This window comes from Argiope bruennichi, chromosome 6 (assembly GCF_947563725.1).
Source record: "Argiope bruennichi chromosome 6, qqArgBrue1.1, whole genome shotgun sequence".
NCBI classification, from domain to species: Eukaryota; Metazoa; Arthropoda; class Arachnida; order Araneae; family Araneidae; genus Argiope; species Argiope bruennichi.
The window spans coordinates 50,475,771-50,495,310 of record NC_079156.1 but is presented as its reverse complement, the minus strand read 5'-3'; the positions used below and the strand labels follow the sequence as shown (position 1 = coordinate 50,495,310).

General features: G+C 30.8%; 1 protein-coding gene across 1 annotated transcript in view; it reads left to right on the top strand.

Annotated features, from left to right (window-relative positions):
- Positions 1–227: 227 nt before the first annotated feature.
- Positions 228–19,540, top strand: part of LOC129973022 (uncharacterized) — a 202,414-nt gene continuing 183,101 nt past the window's right edge. The window contains exon 1 of the mRNA XM_056087367.1: positions 228–404. The gene's annotated coding sequence lies outside the window, so the exon portion shown is untranslated. The remainder of the gene's footprint in view (positions 405–19,540) is intronic.

Genomic DNA, 19,540 nt, shown 5'->3' with positions numbered 1-19,540 from the left:
GTAACGGAAAAAACTTCCCTCATTTAGTGCTTTCAAAACCTGCGCTCATTTTTAAGTCAGTATCGCCATTAAACTTAGCCAAACTCCACCAACCTCACCGCATAACTGTTGATTGCTTGGCGACAATTTGGCTAACATGAGTTAAAAGTTGTTTACGGCAGCCCTATTGGCAGCTGCTGGGCCCGAACAGACGAAAATCCAAGAAGCGGCAGATACGGATCGGCCGTTTGAGCGAAAAGTTGCTTGTTGGGGATGGGCGAATAGAGTTTCGTTTCTCGAATTGTTGATTCTTGAGAAAAACTGTGTTTAAAAAAAAAAAAAAACTTTACAAGTTACATGTTTTTGATGATGAAAAGACAATTTGGAATACCTGTTGAAAGTATAGCTTTTTTATAAGAAAAAGGGTAAGTACTTTTGTTGAAAGTTATTTTGAAATAACGGGACTCTCATATTTTATAGAATGTTAAAATTATTTCATTTTATTGATTGTATTAAAAAAGAATATTTAAATATGATTATTTCACATTTTTCTTAAACATTGAATGTTTGCGCTTTTGCAAAAAACTAAAATGCTGAGTTCGAAAAGTAGGTTCAGTTTTGGGGAGAAACAAGTTTCTTAGTTGCGTGAAAAAACACGTGTATGATCTGTGTTTGAACTACCACCTTGTTTTCTATTAAAAGGGCTGTCTTATTCATTGGGCTATAGCTAGAGAAGACATGAATTAAAGTGAATAAAAACCAAACAACTATATTTATTTTATTATAATTTTAAAGTGAAATTCGGGCTTGTAAATAGATAACTTTTGATTTTGAAATATTGCATAAACATATATAATAAACACTAATGCATGACAATCAGAGAAAAAAAAATCTCAAGTTATACGTGCAGTAGAGTTGCAAAAGTTTTTATGATTAGAATAAATTATTGTATTTCTTTATATAAAATACATAATTTTGAATCAATTAAATAAACGATTAAAAATATCAAATAAAAATACAAAATCTTTATAACTGTTTTATTATATTAATTTAAATCTTTAGTATATTCTTTTATTTTTGTTTTTATAAGTAAATTAAAATATAATAGAGAAAATAATATTCACAGTGTAACCGTTAAAATTAATCATATATAATATCGGAGAATTGGAAATAAATGTGTAAAGGAATCGATTGTAAAAATTGTAAGGCATTCAAAGATCATTTACTAATTTTTTATTGCTTGATTATTAACTAGGTATTATCGTTTGGCCATAGCTTAACTAAAACTTCTATTAATGATTAATAGATATTTTCTATTAATAATGAATAGGTACAAGTAAATATCATCACATTCTTATTAATGATTCCGAATTTTCTCTAATCTTGAGTACTCAAATTCATGAAGATGGTCCTTTGTAATAATATAACGTGAAATAATTTATCTTCTTACAGTTCTTCAAAACTTTAAAAAAATTTAGTATAATTCTATGTTAAATTCGCCTTTACTTCTCCAAAAATAAACTTTATTTTATATTCGGCGAAATGTTAATTTTGAGAAGTTTCACGGTGAACTCTTGCTAAATTTTACTAACTCTATGAAAAGTTTAGTTTAAAAGTTAAATGAAGATATTGTTATTTGAGTTTCTGTGTGACTATTAGAAATCTATGTTTTTCTTCAGATTTTTTTATAATGCGAAGAAAATAAAAACTTTTTTACTTGCTTTTTAATATTAAAAAGCATTTCTAGTAATAAAATACAAAATAATTTGCCATGAATAGGAAAATAATGAATGCTAATAAACACGTTTCTTATTTAACAGCTAGAAACAGGTTTCAAATGAATTTTATCTTTCAACCTCTCACATCACAATACTCTTAAAAACTTTTAAATACAACAATATTTTAGTATTTTAAATTTGGAACAGAATTTTTTGTGGGAAAAACAAATTGTAGAAAATTTCTCGATTCCATTAAAATTTTTATTCGGTAGACAAAATTTTATAATTCTAATTTTTAAAAAATATGATTCTAATTTTTTTAAAAATAATATTTAAAATTAAAAAAAATCTATGTTAAATTAAAAAAAAATCGATTTATGCTCAATGTTTATTTTTAAATCGTTTGTTCATTCATCGTCATCGTTTTTTAAATCGTTCGTAGAAAGCATTTTTTTCTAAAAAGCATTTCGGTAATTTGTAATGCTCAAAATAGTTATGAATAAATGTTCTTTTTTTGTAACTACGCAACAAGAAGCAAAAAAATTTTGAACTTCATCATTTATAAATTTAAAAATTCATATTCATGTTCACTGTTGAAAACTTTTCCTCTTTAATGATTGTTTCTAAAAGAAATTAGTAAAAAATAAATTTAATACAATTTGTTTCAATGAAATGACTAATTTCTGAATACGAATTTTAATAAGAGATTTAATAAAATACTTATTTAATATTTTAAGCTGTTATTCAAAAAAAGCGAGTAATTTTAAAGCATTATAAACAAATATTTAAAAAAAATATTGTTGCAATTATGCCAGCTTTTATGGCAGTAAACAGCAACTTCGTTTATTTCGTGAAGATAAAATTTTTTAATAGATAAAAAATTTTCAGATAATGTATCGCCGGTGTGAAAAAAAAAAAAAAAAAAAAAAAAAAGAAGCAAGAAATAAAAAACAATAATGAGGAATCGACAGCGGAAAGATATTTCTGGCTGCTACTTTTGGAGTATTTTTATCGATTCTAATCTTGAATGTTTGATTGCATAACAGTTAAGCAAGTTCCATTTTCTCAGAATTATTAATAGTGATATCATTGTTGAAAGAATAACAGGAAATCGAGGGGAGGGGGGGAAACCCGAATTTTTATATGAATTCTTATTTCGATTTTTTTAATAAGAAGTCTGTCTATTTGAGGAAAATTAAATAATTAATATAATTTTGATAATTAAAATGATTTAACCATTGTTTAGAATTATATTGTTAATTTCTCGTATACGTAGTATAGACAAAGTATTGTAATCATCACAAAATACGAACTCGAGAGTTTGTTTAGATTCATGTTTTAGATTCCCTTGAGTTCGACAAACACATTTTTGGAAAATATCTATAACAAAGCTAATTCATAAACTCTCTCAGCTAGAAGGATGGAATTTGGTATACGGGCTTTACACCAAATTTGTAGATTTCTATCAAATTATGAGCTAAATTCATTGAGAGAAAATCCGGCTATTCAAATATAAGTTATGATAACTACAAAACGAAAAGAGCTAAATAGATGAAATTCGATATACAGATTTACCATCTATAGTGTATACGCCTATCAAATTTCGGGCCAAGTCCTTCATGGAATTGACCGTCTGTCGGTCTGTACTTTCAGAAACATGCAAATGCAATAATTCAAAAACTCAGTGAATTAAATATATCAAATTTGGTGTAGGATCTTGCGACCACAAGTGTAATTTTGTTTCAAAATTTGTTTGAGAAAAGCATGTCTAAAACACATATTAATATTAATTGCATGTCAAGGATTAATCGCCAAAACACTCGCCAAGGATGTCTCGATAAATCCGATAAAAATACTAAATTCTAATCAAAGGTTAATATTTCGCAACTGCTTGTACGCCAATTCCATGGAAGTCGTTTTTTGAAGTAAACCTTTATTAGAGAGCATGCGAGAAAGTTTTGGGGAGACAATTTCCGCTGGTTTTATGAGAAATATTGATAAATATGTTTCTTTTAAGATGATATTTTAGTTATTTCATAGAATTCCTAGTTATTTTATGAAATAATTGACCATGATTTATTAGTTATTTCATAGAATACATTGTTATTTATTTGTCATGATTCATCAATTATTTCATAGAATATCTAGGCTTTCAAAAAATAACTGATTTTAATTCATCAGTTATGTCATAGAATATCTAGTTATGAGTATCAGGAAATAACTGATCATATTCAATGAAATAATGGATTTCACCCTTAAATGATATTAGATACAAAAGACCTATTAAATATGATCACTTTAACACAGTTACTAGATATTCTGAATTTCATCTCGTTCTAGTTCTGGATATTATAGGTAAAATCAGGATAAATGGTCAGTCTGAGACATCTGGTCGAGTTATCATTGATATTAACGATAGAATAAGTTTGCAAACATTGAAATTTGATAACAGTGAAAGGATTTACAATATTAACATGATATATTCACTTAAAAATAATTTGTGTAACCGATGTAGGGATGATGAATTCCACAGAATTTAATTATTAAGAATATAGTCGAATTAAAAAAAATTAGTGGGAACTACTATTTGTAAGTAAAAATTGGGACAATTTGGGACTTTTTATGGGGGACTGTTTGGGACAATTTCGGATTCTTTAAACTGGGATAAAGTGTGAAACATTGAAGCTGTCTTGTCAATTTAATTTAATTCATAATGATGATGGCGTAAATGATAAATAATATAGTTAATCGAAAATCGCGAATAAAAATTAAATTCAGATAGGGGAAATGATGAAAGGAAAAAAAATTCTTAGACGACTGTTATATTATTATTTTTCCACCAAAATGTTCTTTAGAGATTTCCCAGATTTAAAAAAGTATATATATTTCCGTTGGCAAACAAATAAGCTTCAGGGATGGCGAACTGCAGATCAGAGCCCTAATTTACGACCATTTCCGAGAATTTTTGAAATTTTAATTAATTATAGATTAAGCCAAATTTTGGAATGTTGCTCCTATAATTTCCAAAAATATTACAGCATAAAAATCATTTTTACACCATCATAAAAGTGAAAAATTATCTTTTCAATGGTCACATATCTATATATTATTTTAAATTAATTTATATCTTTTACAACAAAATATTTCAGTGTTGAAGTGAGACTCAAAAAGTTCCCATTGTTGCTCTGGAATTTTTCATCCTGGAATTTTTTCCATTGCTGATGATAAAGACACGATGAAAAAAAAAAACTTTTAATGATTATTTTGTATTCTCAATTAAGGTATAATTTCAGAACTAAGTAGTAGAGAAAAGTTTTTAAGTTGCATTCATTTTGAACTTGTATATTTATAACACTTATATTCTTTCTTATGATATAATTAGATGTGCAAATATACTGATGTAAAGTTAAGAAACTGCATAACATAATGAACCATATGTTCTAATTACGCATGATTTACATGTCTTATAGAATTTTGAAATTTAAAAATAGTTTTTTTTTTCTGAAGTAGCCTTTAAGACTAAATTACATAAAATATTTAATTGAGATTTTTAGCAACCAATGAACTGATAGCCAAAGGCGGCTAGTTACGAATAAGAGAATGAATTACTTTTACTCACACTTTTATTGGTTCTCGACATATGAAGAACGATGCGCATTAATATAGAAGTTTGGAAAAGTACTTCACTGTTAGCAGTATTACGTTAAATTCATTTGTCACTGTTGGTTAAGAACAGCCCGCAGAATTTTTTTATATTTCGACACTAGCTTGAAAAAGACATTAAAAATGAGTTAATAACAAAATAAACTGCTTCATTCTATTTTTATTTTTAAACCAATTTAAACTATTCAAATCGTTTGTAAACAACCCGTATACCAGTAACTTAATTAAATTTCAATTTGTTTGTTAAAAGAAATATTTCACATGAAATATTCAGAACACTGAAAAGAGAAAAAGGTGAGTTAAAGAAATAGACAGAAACGAATGTTTAACACGTAAAATTAAAAATTTATTTACCGAAAGTTGTGATAAAAAATTATTGTAATTTAAATGCAAAATGAAGTGTGAAAATTAACATACTTTTATTTAGTTTCTTTCAGAGAGAAAGTGAGAATTCGAAATCGTTTGCTTGTTTTAATTTATTTTTTTATTTCTCTCGCAAAGTTTTCACTGCCAACCGCAAAAAACCGTAATTTCAAGGAGGATAAGACGAATAAAATCGATACAGTCCACAGCGTGACATAACGAGTCGGTTCTGTTTGTAGTTCGATAAAGATACCGTTAAAAAAATTGTTTTTAGAAGTTGTTGATTTGGTCCTTATTTTTTTCTACTGTTATTGATTTTATTTGTCTGATATCAGCTTTTGTTATCTATTTATTGTATGAGACCCATTGTATAGGAGTAATGTATGGAGAATTTAAATTTAAATAATTCAAAGAGGAAAAGTAAGAGAGATATAGCTTATTTTCTTTATAAAATCTACAATATATTCTTTATAAATGAAAAGCTTATGACTTTTTTATGAACAAAGCGTATAATGTTAAAATAATATTAAAAAATGTTTAGCGCAGTATTTTTTTTTCCGAAAGTGGCAACGATAATCTTTGAATTCTTGATTTATTTTAGTGAGAAACGTAAGAAGAATATTTGAATTTGTTTCGTGTAATGAATGCAATGTAAATTTTATTATTTACTATCGAAATGATTAGATTTTTTTTTAGTTTTGAGTTGAATGTGAAAATTATGAAATGAAATGTGTCAAATTGATTACTAACGGCTACAAAAGGGCTCATATCGTATATATTGTTCGCATACGATTAGTTTCCTTGAAATGTTCAAGACTTCCTATGACTAGTGTAAAAGACCGGTGGAACATTTTCAAGTCGAATGTTCGACGTTTGAATAACCCGCCTTCATGCTACAAGCTATGAAACATCAAACACTGGAAAATGTTAGCATTGGCACAGCTTCGAAAGGACCAAATTCGGCATTATATACTTTGGAGAGTATGACAGTACACCTCGAAGCAATTTTTTAAAAAGTTTTAATTAGAATTTTAATGGGTTAAAGAATGAACAAGAATTTTAGCATTTTAACTGACTTAAAATATTTTAACATTAAAAATTATTTTTAATGGTACTAGTTTCATTACTGCTCAATTTTTCTTTATAAATTTTGACAGTTGTTTAGAAAAATAGTTTTTTTTTACTAAATTTTTAACCGTCGATTGCATTATTCCCCTGAAATTCCAACACCCGCTTTCATTGTTTCATCAAATACTTAATCTCATGATTTTTCTCATTGTTGAAGGTTAAAGAAGAAAATTCTGCTCATTATTTACGCAATTTACACGAAGAATCAGAATGTGAAGTTACATTACCGCAATCAATGTGCAACTTGAAATAGAGAGTGACAGAAACAGAAAATACAATGTGCAACTTGAAAATTCCCAGAGACTCAAGCATTTAATGACTTAAAGATATCATAGATTCCATTAGGAAGGCTCTTGTTCTTAACAATGGCTAACAAACTAAACAGAACAGAAGGCTATTAAAATAACACGACTTTAAACCTATCAGATTTTGATGTTTAAAACTACTTTTTTAAAGAGAATCCTCAAATCACGCGTAAGTTGCTTAATCGAAATTAAGCAAATCTAATATTCTTGGCAAACCAGTTGGTCGTCAAAGGAAGCTAGTAAATAATCTGAAACTAAGATTTATTTTTAAAGAAACATTGTAAATATGTGAGCATGGAGAACTTGTGCCAGAATGTTAAGAGAGATTTTTTATGAAGGATGCATAGGGAGTGCGTAACCTTCGTTTTCGTGACGAAACCCCCGAAACTGTGTCGTGGACACCCTCGTGGGGTGTATGCATATTTAAGGTTGAGAAACGCTTCTTTATTTGCATAATCTTTAGAATTTTTTTTGCCCACCATTGGTTTTATAGACAGTTAACAAAATTTTTATTCATGTGAAAAGTTTTATATCTTGTATAAGTAAAAATGTAAAAGACACTTTATCTTTACTGATAATATGGGTGAATGTCTGTGTGTGTGTTGGGGATTTACAGATTAGACTGTTTGACATATAGCTACCAAATTTGTCACATATATACTTTAGAATGTGTACCTCAGAACGTTTAATTTTTTTTAATTAATTAAAAATTAAACTGAATTTTAATGCTTTTCTGCGATATTTTCCGAAAATATTATTGCAAAGCAGCAGCAGCGGTCTCCCCAAAATTTTCTCGCGCACTCTCTTAGAAACTTGTCATGCCAGAGAACACCTTACTTGCAATGGCGTACAATGGTTACGAGATATAAATTTTTGGCGTGAATTTAGCATTTTTATTGAATATATTGTGTGATTCTTGGCGACAAATCCCTGGCATCCGTTAATAGTCCCCCCCCCCGCACACAAAAAAGTTAATTTGAGTTTTTCTCAACCGATTAAAACAAAAAATTTTGATAACAACTTAACTTGTAGTCATACCAAATTTGTTATATTTATATCCTTGCGTTTCTTGAATCATCGCGTTCACATGTTTACTGAAAGTGCTGATCGACGGATGGTCAACCCGTAGTTTGATATGACTCAATATTTAACCGGTTTTTACGATATAGATATTAAATCTGTGTACCGAAATTTATACATCTTTATCTCTTTATTTTCAAGTTATCGTATTAACTTTTATTCGAACAGCAAGAAAGACGGACTTCCTCCCAACAGATTTTACACAAAATTTGATAGACATCTGCAAATATGGTGTAAAGATCGTATACCAAATTTCACCCGTCTAGCTCAAAGCGTTTTTGAGTTACTTTTGTCACAGACAGACGGACTTTCTCTAAAAATATGTTTTTCTAATTAAGGCAAGTCTAAAAAGTGGAGATTCCTCAAAAGCTCGAGTTAGAACTTTTTTTTTTATTACGTATGGGAGAAAAGTAAAAATGAATTTTACACCGTTTCAAAATTAAAAATAAATTGTCTTTTCAATGATACCAATTTAATAATCGTGGAAAAGTTTGCTAAATTTTGCCAATTAAAAAAAAATTGTCTTATTTCCAACAATAGATTACATTGTTACTCTGAAGTTCAAACAGTTTTCATTGTTTCAGGAAATAACTGATTGCATTATTTTCTTCCTTTGTTGAAAGAATAAGTATTTTGCTTAGTATCTGTGTAATTTTTGAGATAGACAAAGTTACAATACCGCGAAATTATGCGATGGATGAACCACATATTTACATTTTTAATAGTACCTTGATGCGATGGAAAAGCTTTCCATTAAAAATATTTTTGTATACAGCGAGTGGAGCATTTATTAGTCAATTAAAATAACACGGCTCTGATGTCTGGCAATTTCACGGTATCATGGGTATGAAATGATACATAGATAATTTAACTGAAATTAAAGATAACCAATATCTCTGTCGAACAAGCTGGTCACCAAAGGCGACTGGTTAAAAATAAATCAAAGCTTTCAGGATATTCATTATTATTAAATTTTTTTAAGATTCGGATCTCAAGACCAGGGGTAGGTAGACTATTCCAGAGTATGGACTACTTCTAATTTTTTCAAAATACTGCGATCCACCCAGTGGCGAAGGTGTGGTGAGCTAATAAAAAGGTCTACAATGTTTATTACAACTTAATAATAAATACGGAATATGTACTTACCTACATAATTACAAACATAATAATAATAGCGAAAAACAAATTTAATAATAATAGCCACAAATATAATAATGTCAAATGATGCATTTAATATCAAACAATTCAAAATACATTAAAAAATAAATCATTTTCACCTAAAGTTAGTTCCTGCAGTTATAGTCAGTAGAAGATTTTGTCTGCTTATCGTACGCCGATCTTGAATATCTCGGTATGTAATTACTAACTGCTAATCTTATATTGGATTCTAAGTGGTCTTCTGCGAGTCACGTATAGTCTTAATTAAATTCATCATTGAAAATGCAGATTCACACAGTTAAGTAGAGCCAAAGAATGAAGACATACAATCTTTTTTTGAATAAGGATATTTGACTTCGTCCATTACATTCCTTACATTCTGAACTACAGGTCTTTCAAATTGTGTCATTTTGAAGGAGCAAATTCCCTTTTCCTCAAGATATAAAGAAAATATATAATTTTTATTTTAAGTTATTTCTTCCACATCAACATTGCCAAATGGGTAACGCATGAATGTTACAATTGATTTCTTTTACTATGCGTGTCTTAGGTCTTAGTAAAGGCTGTCACCCCAAAATGCCTTGGTGGTCTACCGGTCGATCTCGATCGACTTAATGCCCACCCCTGCTCTAGATTGAAACATCATAATATCTATCCTTGATTTCTATGTCTCTATGTTTATAAAAAAAAATTTGCCCTTAATTATAACCACGGTAACATATACAAAAAGTAATGTATTTAATATAATTACGTTGTATTTTATAATATTACGAAATATTGTATTTAACATTAACTCGCATCATTATAAATATAATAGCCAAAATAACGAAAAGTGTAGAATCTATGTCACACATACTTGGGAGTTAGTGAGATTTCAAAAACTTCTGATTATCGTTACATGAACAAAAGAAAAGTTTTAACTCCGTATAATCTCGTCGGCAGCAGGCAGTTTCAACGGAAATTCCTATCGCTGCGGTTTCAGAAAGGAAGGAATGGAATTTTGTTCTTTTACCCTCAACCCCCACCCATCCCTTTCCATTTCCTGAAAAAGTCAGGAAATTAGTGGTTTTAAAGGGGACTTTGCCCCATATCCTTCTTTTGCCAATTCCTATGGTTCCTGTTAAAATAAAAACGTCGGAATGCTAAAAACTGCTAAGGTAAGAGAATGCTCTCAGCTTCGAGTCGCAGGTTTGAGATCCAATGCCATTGATAATTCACCTCTTAGTCGGTCTGGTGGATGGCTCAGATATTCTTTCGAGTCGCAAGTTAGTGACATGTGGACGTTAAATTCCACTCCATATCCACCCCACGGGGGTGAGGAACCTCGTAATTGAGGATGAGAAGCTTCCGGTATGGTGATTGGTTCTCTCCACTCTTGTGGGCACAGAAAAAGGTGGGGGTATGGCTCATCCTATCGATGACGGGACATGCTTCCTTAGGGAAGGGTTGTACCGTGGCCGGTGATGGCCCTTAGGACTCAACCACAGTTTCCGCCGATGTTGCTGTTGCTGCGGTTCAAGTTTTCTTGCGTACCTTCCGGTGGGTTGGAGTAGCCAGTTTGTGGTCTATTTGAATATCCTTTTGATCCTCAAGTTTGAGAAAAGTGGAAATCAAGTTCAAATATCCCTCGCTGAAATGATGCTGAAGTTTGAAGAAAGGAAGAGGGATTGCCGATTCTTTTATTAACCCCGTCATCTGATCAAGGTCTACTACGAAGTAGTCTAATTTGGATTTAAAATGTGACATTAATTAAATAATGGTTGAATTTCCAAATATTCAAGCAGCATGTAATGGCTTCTATGTAATGGGCCGCGGTGGTCTGGTGGTAAGGTCTCGGTTTCGGGACCCCAGAGTTTTAGGTTCGAGATCCATTTCCACCGAAGAGCCGTCCTGTAAGTGGGCCTGGCGCACGTTAAGTCCGTCGGTGCTAAATGGCCTCCCACTGGTGTGGTCTGGAGAAAGGGTGCCAGCTCTGGTGTCGTCCTCGTCATATGACCACGGTTCAAAATTACGAAGTACGTACCAAAATAATCCTAGTGTAGCTTTAAAATGGGATGTTCAAATAACTAAATTAAACTTTAATCCAACATTTATCCAATCCGATTTCTTTCTTTTCTGAAAAGCGAATAAGAAAAGTGAGAGCGAAAACATAGCCATTGTATATCGACATTTGTGACCTTAACGCGACGTAAAAATAGGCTGTTGAACATATTTTATATTTGTTATTTGCCGCTTTTGGCGACCATTTTGTACGCATAGATCCTGGCTGTTCAACTATTAATAGGGAAAACATTTATTCATTTGATAAGACTGAAAACATAATTTTAAGGGAATTAGTATATTATAAATTACTGCGCTTGCAAATTAAAAAGTGTAGACTACGAAATAAATCTTATTTCAGAAACAAATATTTCTGTCTTGATTTTAGCATCAATAAAAACGTACAGTTGGAATAGTTCATATGGTATGAAAAAATTAGTTCGAATTTCATCATGCAAATAAAAATATTTTTCTAGACTGCGTGTCAAATTAAAATTAAAAAGTTTATTAAGATTAGAGAAAAACATTTTACGAAAAAGTAAATTGCTATAATTGAAAACCATATTTTTGAGCAATTAGGATAATGTAAAAATCTTTTTTGCGAGATAATATTTTCAGATGATATAGATGGAAAAGATCAAAAAGTAACTTATTTCTAACTTATTTATAATTTAATTTAACTTTAGAACTTTGAGAAGATTACAGTGATCTTTTTCTAGAAGAGTAAGTTTTCTAAATTTCATCATGATTAAAAAAAAAAAAAAATGTAAATTTGTATGAAAATCATACAAAAGAACTAAAGAACTCTCTCTCCTCCCTCCATCTCTCTCTCTCTCTCTCTCTCTCTCTCTATATATATATATATATATATATATATATATATATATATATATATATATATATATATATATATCATTGGTAAGTAATAATGGTAACTTTAACTGTCTTAAATGCTGCCCAAGCAGTTTTCCTGTTTTGTTTCCAGCGTCACTTCCGAAAATGGAAATCCCTTACAGAGCTTTTAAAACGCCCCGAACATTCATTTTCACATTATTTTTACTTCAGTGCCGATGTCGCACCGCATAGTCTCTCCAACGATCATGTCTCGGATCTGCTGAAATAATATTGAAAATGGCATTCAGATTTCTTCTTTAATCGTCCAATTTACCAATAAACGGAATTATGGCTATTTTAAACTTCAAATTCTTTCGAGACTCTAGATTACCAAATAAAAAAAAAAAAAAAAACGTTTATCTAACATCGTATATATATATATATATGCACATACGTATAATATAATCTCCTGCATAATTTTATAATTTTTATATGCTAAACACTAAACGAACCTCTAGAAATCTAGCAATTATCTAACAGATTTGCAAATTTATCTAATTTTATTAATCTAGCGGTATCTAGTTTCTAGTTAAATCTAGTTTCATTAATCTAGCAGTTATCTGGTATAATATCTGATTACTACTGTTTTTTCACATAAATATTTCACTCTATTATTCAAAATTATTTAATAATAAAATTTATATTACATTTTGTTGAAACCGGTAGCAAAAAGGAAGAAAAAAGCAATTTACTATCTCTTTGATTTGTTTGGTAATGAAAATTTTGTATCTTAAAATTCTTTTTATATAATTTCTCGTGAATTTAATTAGTTTTTCACCCTTTAAGGGGGATTCAAATACTTTTTACTGAACCAGTAGAATTTCATCTACTATTCCCTCCCCCCCCTTGTGGAATGAAATTATTAAGCGTCTGATCATCTTATAGATAGTTTTAATAATTTTCTATCACATCAACTTATATAAAATAAGTGGATTCATAATTGAAAACGTGACAAGATTTAAAAGTAAATATCAAAGAGACAAGGATATAAGGACTACAAATCTTATTTTCAATAATTTATATGTGAAAACCATTTCCTAATGCTTCCGCAAATTTTCATTTTAATATGGCACTTTGCGATTTTATTTTGCCATTATTTTTAAATCAACTTCTTAACTGTTTTTTTTTTCTTACTGTATTTAGATGATACTTTTATTTTCTTAAACATGTTGTCTTACACTCAATTAAGAATCTATGGAATACTTAGGATTTTTTTTAAAAATCATGTGTAATTTTTTTTCTATCACTCTAGGGGGTTTCGTTCCCTGCTCGCTTTCGTTCGTCAATCCCGATGTTGTTCGTCAGTTACAGTAAACAAGTTTTTAAACTCCACTGGTCATTTGTCCAATGTTGGAAATCTAATTTTTCCATGAAGACAACATACATATTTCGATCAGCCTATTTCCGACCCAAAACTAAAAACCTCACAATGAGAATATTTTTTTCTTATATCACAAATATCTAAATACTGAATAAATTTTTCACATTTTGCAGCCAACTCAGCAACTTCACGATCAGCTTTTCTTTTCAAATTGCCAGATTCTCGCACGATCTTCCTTCATATTTTTTTCTTCATCTGATATCGCTTGACACCCCATTACTATTTTATTACAAAAACAATGCAGGGTTAACACGCATATTGCTCAGATATTCAGACAATTGCTAGCCAAGAGAAGAAAAATTTCTGTTACTCGAAAAAAGTAAAGAAACCTCAAAGTTATTCATTAGTGTTGCCACAAACGATGTGTCTAAAAGTAAAATTAACAAATAATAATGTTTCAAACTCATTTACTGTTAATTTGGCTTTTTGAGATAAAGGTTTATTATTTTTTTTTTTTTTTTGTCATCACTTCACCATCAAGTGTAATGCAATCAATTACTATGACGTAATAATAATTTTCATGGAATATTTCAAACTATACTGATGAAACAAACCTCAAATGAGATGAGGTCAGGTGACTCGATATCTACCAATAACAAAGCGAATAAAAAGCAATTTTTTACATAATTTTTAATATAATAGATAGATTTATAGCACTTTTGAATAATATAATTTTAATTTATTTTGAGAAGCGACGGTACAATGCCCATGTGACATGTAAATAAGACGATTAAGGGGTTAAATTAATTTTAAGAAGTAAATTTTCCGAATCAAAATCTTAAATCTGAACTTTACTTTGTTCATTGTCCACTTCAGGGTGTTTTAAGTGCACGCAGAATGGTCAGTGCGAGTCCGTCCTGCTCAACCTGTTTGAGAAAATTCACAGCCTCAGTCTTTAACGAACCTGTTTGTTAGCACAGTGCCAAATCAGCTCTCATATTCTAACATAAACAAGGGGGAGAAGGCGGGGCCGAGATGGAATGTTGACAATCATTTCCCTTAGGATTAAGATAACATCGCCGACAGGAAACTGCGGTTTCATCAGATCTCCAAGTTTTCGATGAAATTAGCATTTTCTGCCACTCCTTTAAATCCCTCTCGTTTACGTAACGTTTAGCTATAAACAGATCATAAAAAAACATGGCGCTACTAAAGTAAAAGTAGCATGAAAATCATTTAGCTGAAGATAGACTATAAAAATAACAAGACAATGTATAGAATTACAGTAAAAGCAGCATAAACATAATGTAGCTTAAAACAAATTGAGAAGAAAAATAACAAGGTGCTGTATACTTTTATAGGAAAGACAATTTTTATCCAAAAATTGTGTTTTTACTTTCTCGTATATGTAGAAAGAGAAACTATAGAAGGAAAGTATAGAAACCCTCAAAAGAGAAAGTATAGAAATCCTCGAAAAAATTCCAACTCGTGATTTCGAAGAATCTCCACGTTTCAGATTTCCCTTAGTTCGAAAAACACATGTTTGGAAAATGTCCGTCTGTCTATCTATGGCAGCGATAACTCAAAAACGTTTTGAACTAAGCGGATGAAATTTGGTATACTGTCTTTACACCAAATTTACAGAATTCTGTAAAATTTTGAGTAAAGTCTGTTTAGAGGAGGTCCGCCTGCTCGGCTGTTCGAATGTAAATTAATACGGTAACTACAAAACGAAGAGAGCTAGACAAATAATATTCGGTACATATATTTAACATCTATACTGTCGATACCTGTCAAAATTTGAGTCAGATTTAACGAATGGTTGATTGTCTGTCCGTCTATACTGTCAGAAACATGCAAACGCGATCATTCAAAAACACAGTGACTAATATATCGAATTTGTTACGGGATTTTGTGACCACAAGTGTAGTTTTGTGTCAAATCTTAGTTCAAATCCATTGAGGCATGTCTAAAGAACATATCTAAAGCTTAAACTCGATTTTCGTATACTATTAAACGGCATGCCAGGGATTAATCGCCAAATAACTCGCCAAGGATGACACGATAGATATAGTAAAAATTCTAAAGTCACTCCAAAAAATATTTCGTAACTATTATTCGCCAGCGCCATGCAAGGCGTTTTCTGGCAACTCAGCCATCTGACTCTCCGACCCGCCATGAAGGCACACGGATTTAAACCAAAAAAACTGAATGACCACACCACAGCAACAGCAACATTGGCGGAAAATGTGGTTGAGTCCTAAGGGCCATCACCGGCCACGGTACAACCCTCCTCGAAGCAAGTACGTCCCGTCATCGATGGGAGGAGTCAGATCCCCCACCTATTTGTGTACCCTCCAGAGTGGCGAGATCCAACCACCAAGCCGGAAGCATCTCATCCTCATTTCGAGGTGCCCCCCCCGGGGGTTGGCGTTTTCTGGCAAACCAAATTTATTAGAGAATATGCGAGAAAAAAAAAAACTGAATGACCACACCACCGCAACAGCAACATTGGCGGAAACTGTGGTTGAGTCCTAAGGCCCATCACCGGCCACGGTACAACCCTCCTCGAAGGAAGTACGTCCCGTCATCGCTGGGAGGGGTCAGATCCCCCACCTATTTGTGTACCCTGGCAAACCAAATTTATTAGAGAATATGCGAGAAAGTTACGAGGAGACAGTTCCCGTTGACGATAACAATTTAACCTAAGATATTGACGAATCACCATGTTTCGGATTTCCCTGAATTTAGAAAATAAATTTTTCGCATTATGTCTTTCTATCTGCACGTAAACACGATAACTCAAATATGCTTTGAGTTTGACGTATGGAATTTGGTTTATGGACTTAGCTCAACATTAGTAGATTTTTGGACAAAATCCATTCACAGGAAGTCTCTCTGTCTGGCTGTTCGAGTGCAAGTCAATTCGATAAATACAAAACGCTTAGAGCTTGGTTGATAAAATTTGGCATACAGACTTAGCATCTAAATTAAAGTGGTTTCTTTTTCTTTCAAATTTTGTACCAAATCTGTCTAACGGTTGACGGAACTCTGATGCTGTGGGTCTCCATTAGGAAGTTTCACGTGCGCAATAAAGAGAACATGTGTGTGATGTAACAAAAGTAATGTAATTAAAATTGGATATAACGAATATTCTCGGCGAATCAGCTAATCTCCAAACGCGGCCTGCTCACAATAAAATAAAAAGTAAATAAATAATAGGAAAGAAATCAATACCGTAATGCATAAATTAAAGAAATTAAATTTATTAAACTTTACAACCTTTGAATGAAATAATCTAATATATAAAAATGGATTTTTGTTTATTCGTATTTTATGCACTGGCGTATCATTCATTCGATTCTGATAAAACTTTGCCAATTTATTGCTTGCACTTGCGCTAAGGCTATAAGCATAGTATAATTATTATATCTAATATATAAAAATTAATTTTTGTTTGTTCGTATTTTATGTGCCGTGGTACTGTTCATCCGATGGCGATAAAACTTTGCCAACTTATTGCTTTGAACCTAGAAAATCCATGTTTTTCACATGGTCAGTTGTATGTTGAATGCTCACTAGTCGGATAGCCAAGAAATTAATTTGTTTTTGCTGAAGATGGGAAAAAAAATTTGTCTACCTCGAAGTATACTTGAAAAAAAAAAAATAGAGTGGATGTTATTTATATTCTTCCTTTATATATCATTCAATTTCAATGAATGTATTCAATACCGACAAGAAAATAAATATCATTCTATCATTCCTAATTAAACAAGACAAACGATTCCAAACGATTAAACAAGACAAATTCCAAACGATTTTTCCAAAATTATTTCTTCTGCGGCAGCAACGCGCTAGGTACCAGCTACTAAGAAATAATAAAAGATTTGACATAACGGAAAATCGTTTGGCAATGCATCTTCATTTTTTTTCTTTTTTAATTCATATATTTGATGTCTGTATATTTATTACCTTTTGTTTAACTAAAGTCGCGAAACATCTAGATGACAATTGGAGGCGTTGCCACGCTCCATTAAAAGCACATCAACCAGTCCAGATTCTTCATCGGATTTGGCCGTTCCATTGAATAAGATGTCACTTTTATTATTCTATTGCTTTTTTTTCTGGTGTCGCATAAAAGAATCAAATGAGACATACCAATTTCCTTAATCTCTTCTTCGGTGCGTCGTCCTTGGAAACACAACCGGGGGCGCTGCTTGCCCTACTTTAACCTACTGTTTGTGTTGCAACACTTTCTCGATCCCCAAACTAGCAGATGAAATGGAAATGGGTTTATTTTATCTGTCTCCTGCTTGTCAAAGAAATCGTTTGACACGTGTGCGTCTCGTGGCAATTTTTCTCCGCATTTAGGAAATCGTTTGGAAATCGGGGTGATTGTCGTTTGGTTCGGTGGTGATTCGTCATTTCAGAGATGAATTTATGTTACTCCAAATCAGGGGTATACCGAGGTGATTGAGCACCCCTAGCAGGACTGCGAAGCCTGTTCCTTGCCTTCATATGTGCTGCATCGTTGTTAATTTTTCATCCCTTCCATGATCTCTTTAACGGAAAACCACTTTGTTTGCGATTATTTTCTATATAGATTAAGTAAATTCTATAATTTTGTAAAACGACAATAAATGTGGTGTATTCTTGAAAAAGGATATTTAAATAAACTATATTGATAAAAATGCTATACACTATAGATAAAAAGTATCGATATAGTAAGTAAATTAAAAATTTTATATTTTTCTAAAAAAAATTGAAAATAGAACAAAATTTCTATTTTATGATTTGTTCACACAGATTTTGAGCAGTTTCCTTTAAAATAATATTATTTGATTAAATGAAGGAAATATCGTAATAAAAATTTTAGTTTATTTATTGTGCTTAATTTATTGCAATTTAAATTATGTACTTATTTCTAAGTAAACTTTATTATTTATAATATTTTGAACATTCTTGCAATACAGTATTGCAATTCGAAAATATCAAAATTTGTTACATTTATCATCTTTTGGATTCTCTTAGAGAGCAACTAAAATTTAGCTAGCTGAAATGTCATAGTTTTCTGAATCTTATTTGTATTCAAATATAATTTTTTTATTAAATTCTCCTATGTATCTGGATTCGAAATTACGAAATAAAATAGGTGCTGTGTTTCTCACATATTGAATTGAAAATTTTTTATTACTAATATTTATATTTTCTAGGATAATCAGACTATTTATTTTTAATTTTAATACCTTATATTAATAGCTTGGTGTCACATATTCTATAAATTTATTATGATTTGATCTAAAAAAACAATAAATATTTTTTCCTTTAATAAATTGTGTAGGTCTTTCTGAATAAACTTTTTTCCCCCATGAAAATATTTCAGAGTATTTTGTAAAGCAAACAAAAATGGAGATGAAAGTTGAAAATCCTCGTCAATTTTTTTGTAAAATGAAATGAACTCAATTAATTTCTTTCTTCACTATCTCTAATCGATCCCTTAAATGTTCTCGTGATCAAATTTTCATTATAAGATGCAAATTCATGCATATTCTTTACATATTCGAAATTCAAGGCGATTTCATGCATCTCTTATGAAGATTGAAAAAATGTGTAATTCCAATAGTGTCTGGATAGTTTTGATAGTGTCTATATATCTATATATAGTTGTCTGTCTATATATTAAAATTTCGATGTTGTAATTGTTTCTGATATTTTATGGATATAGTTTAGCAAAGAGATTTGGCAGTTTATATTTTTGCTTGAAAATTCAAATATTTCTTTCTTCTATTTGTTTTAGTTGATATTTATTAATCTGAAGTTGCTTCTGCATAAAAGTTTGATCTTTCATATTCAAGTGTTATACATCAAGTGCTTCGTTCTGATTTAATTTG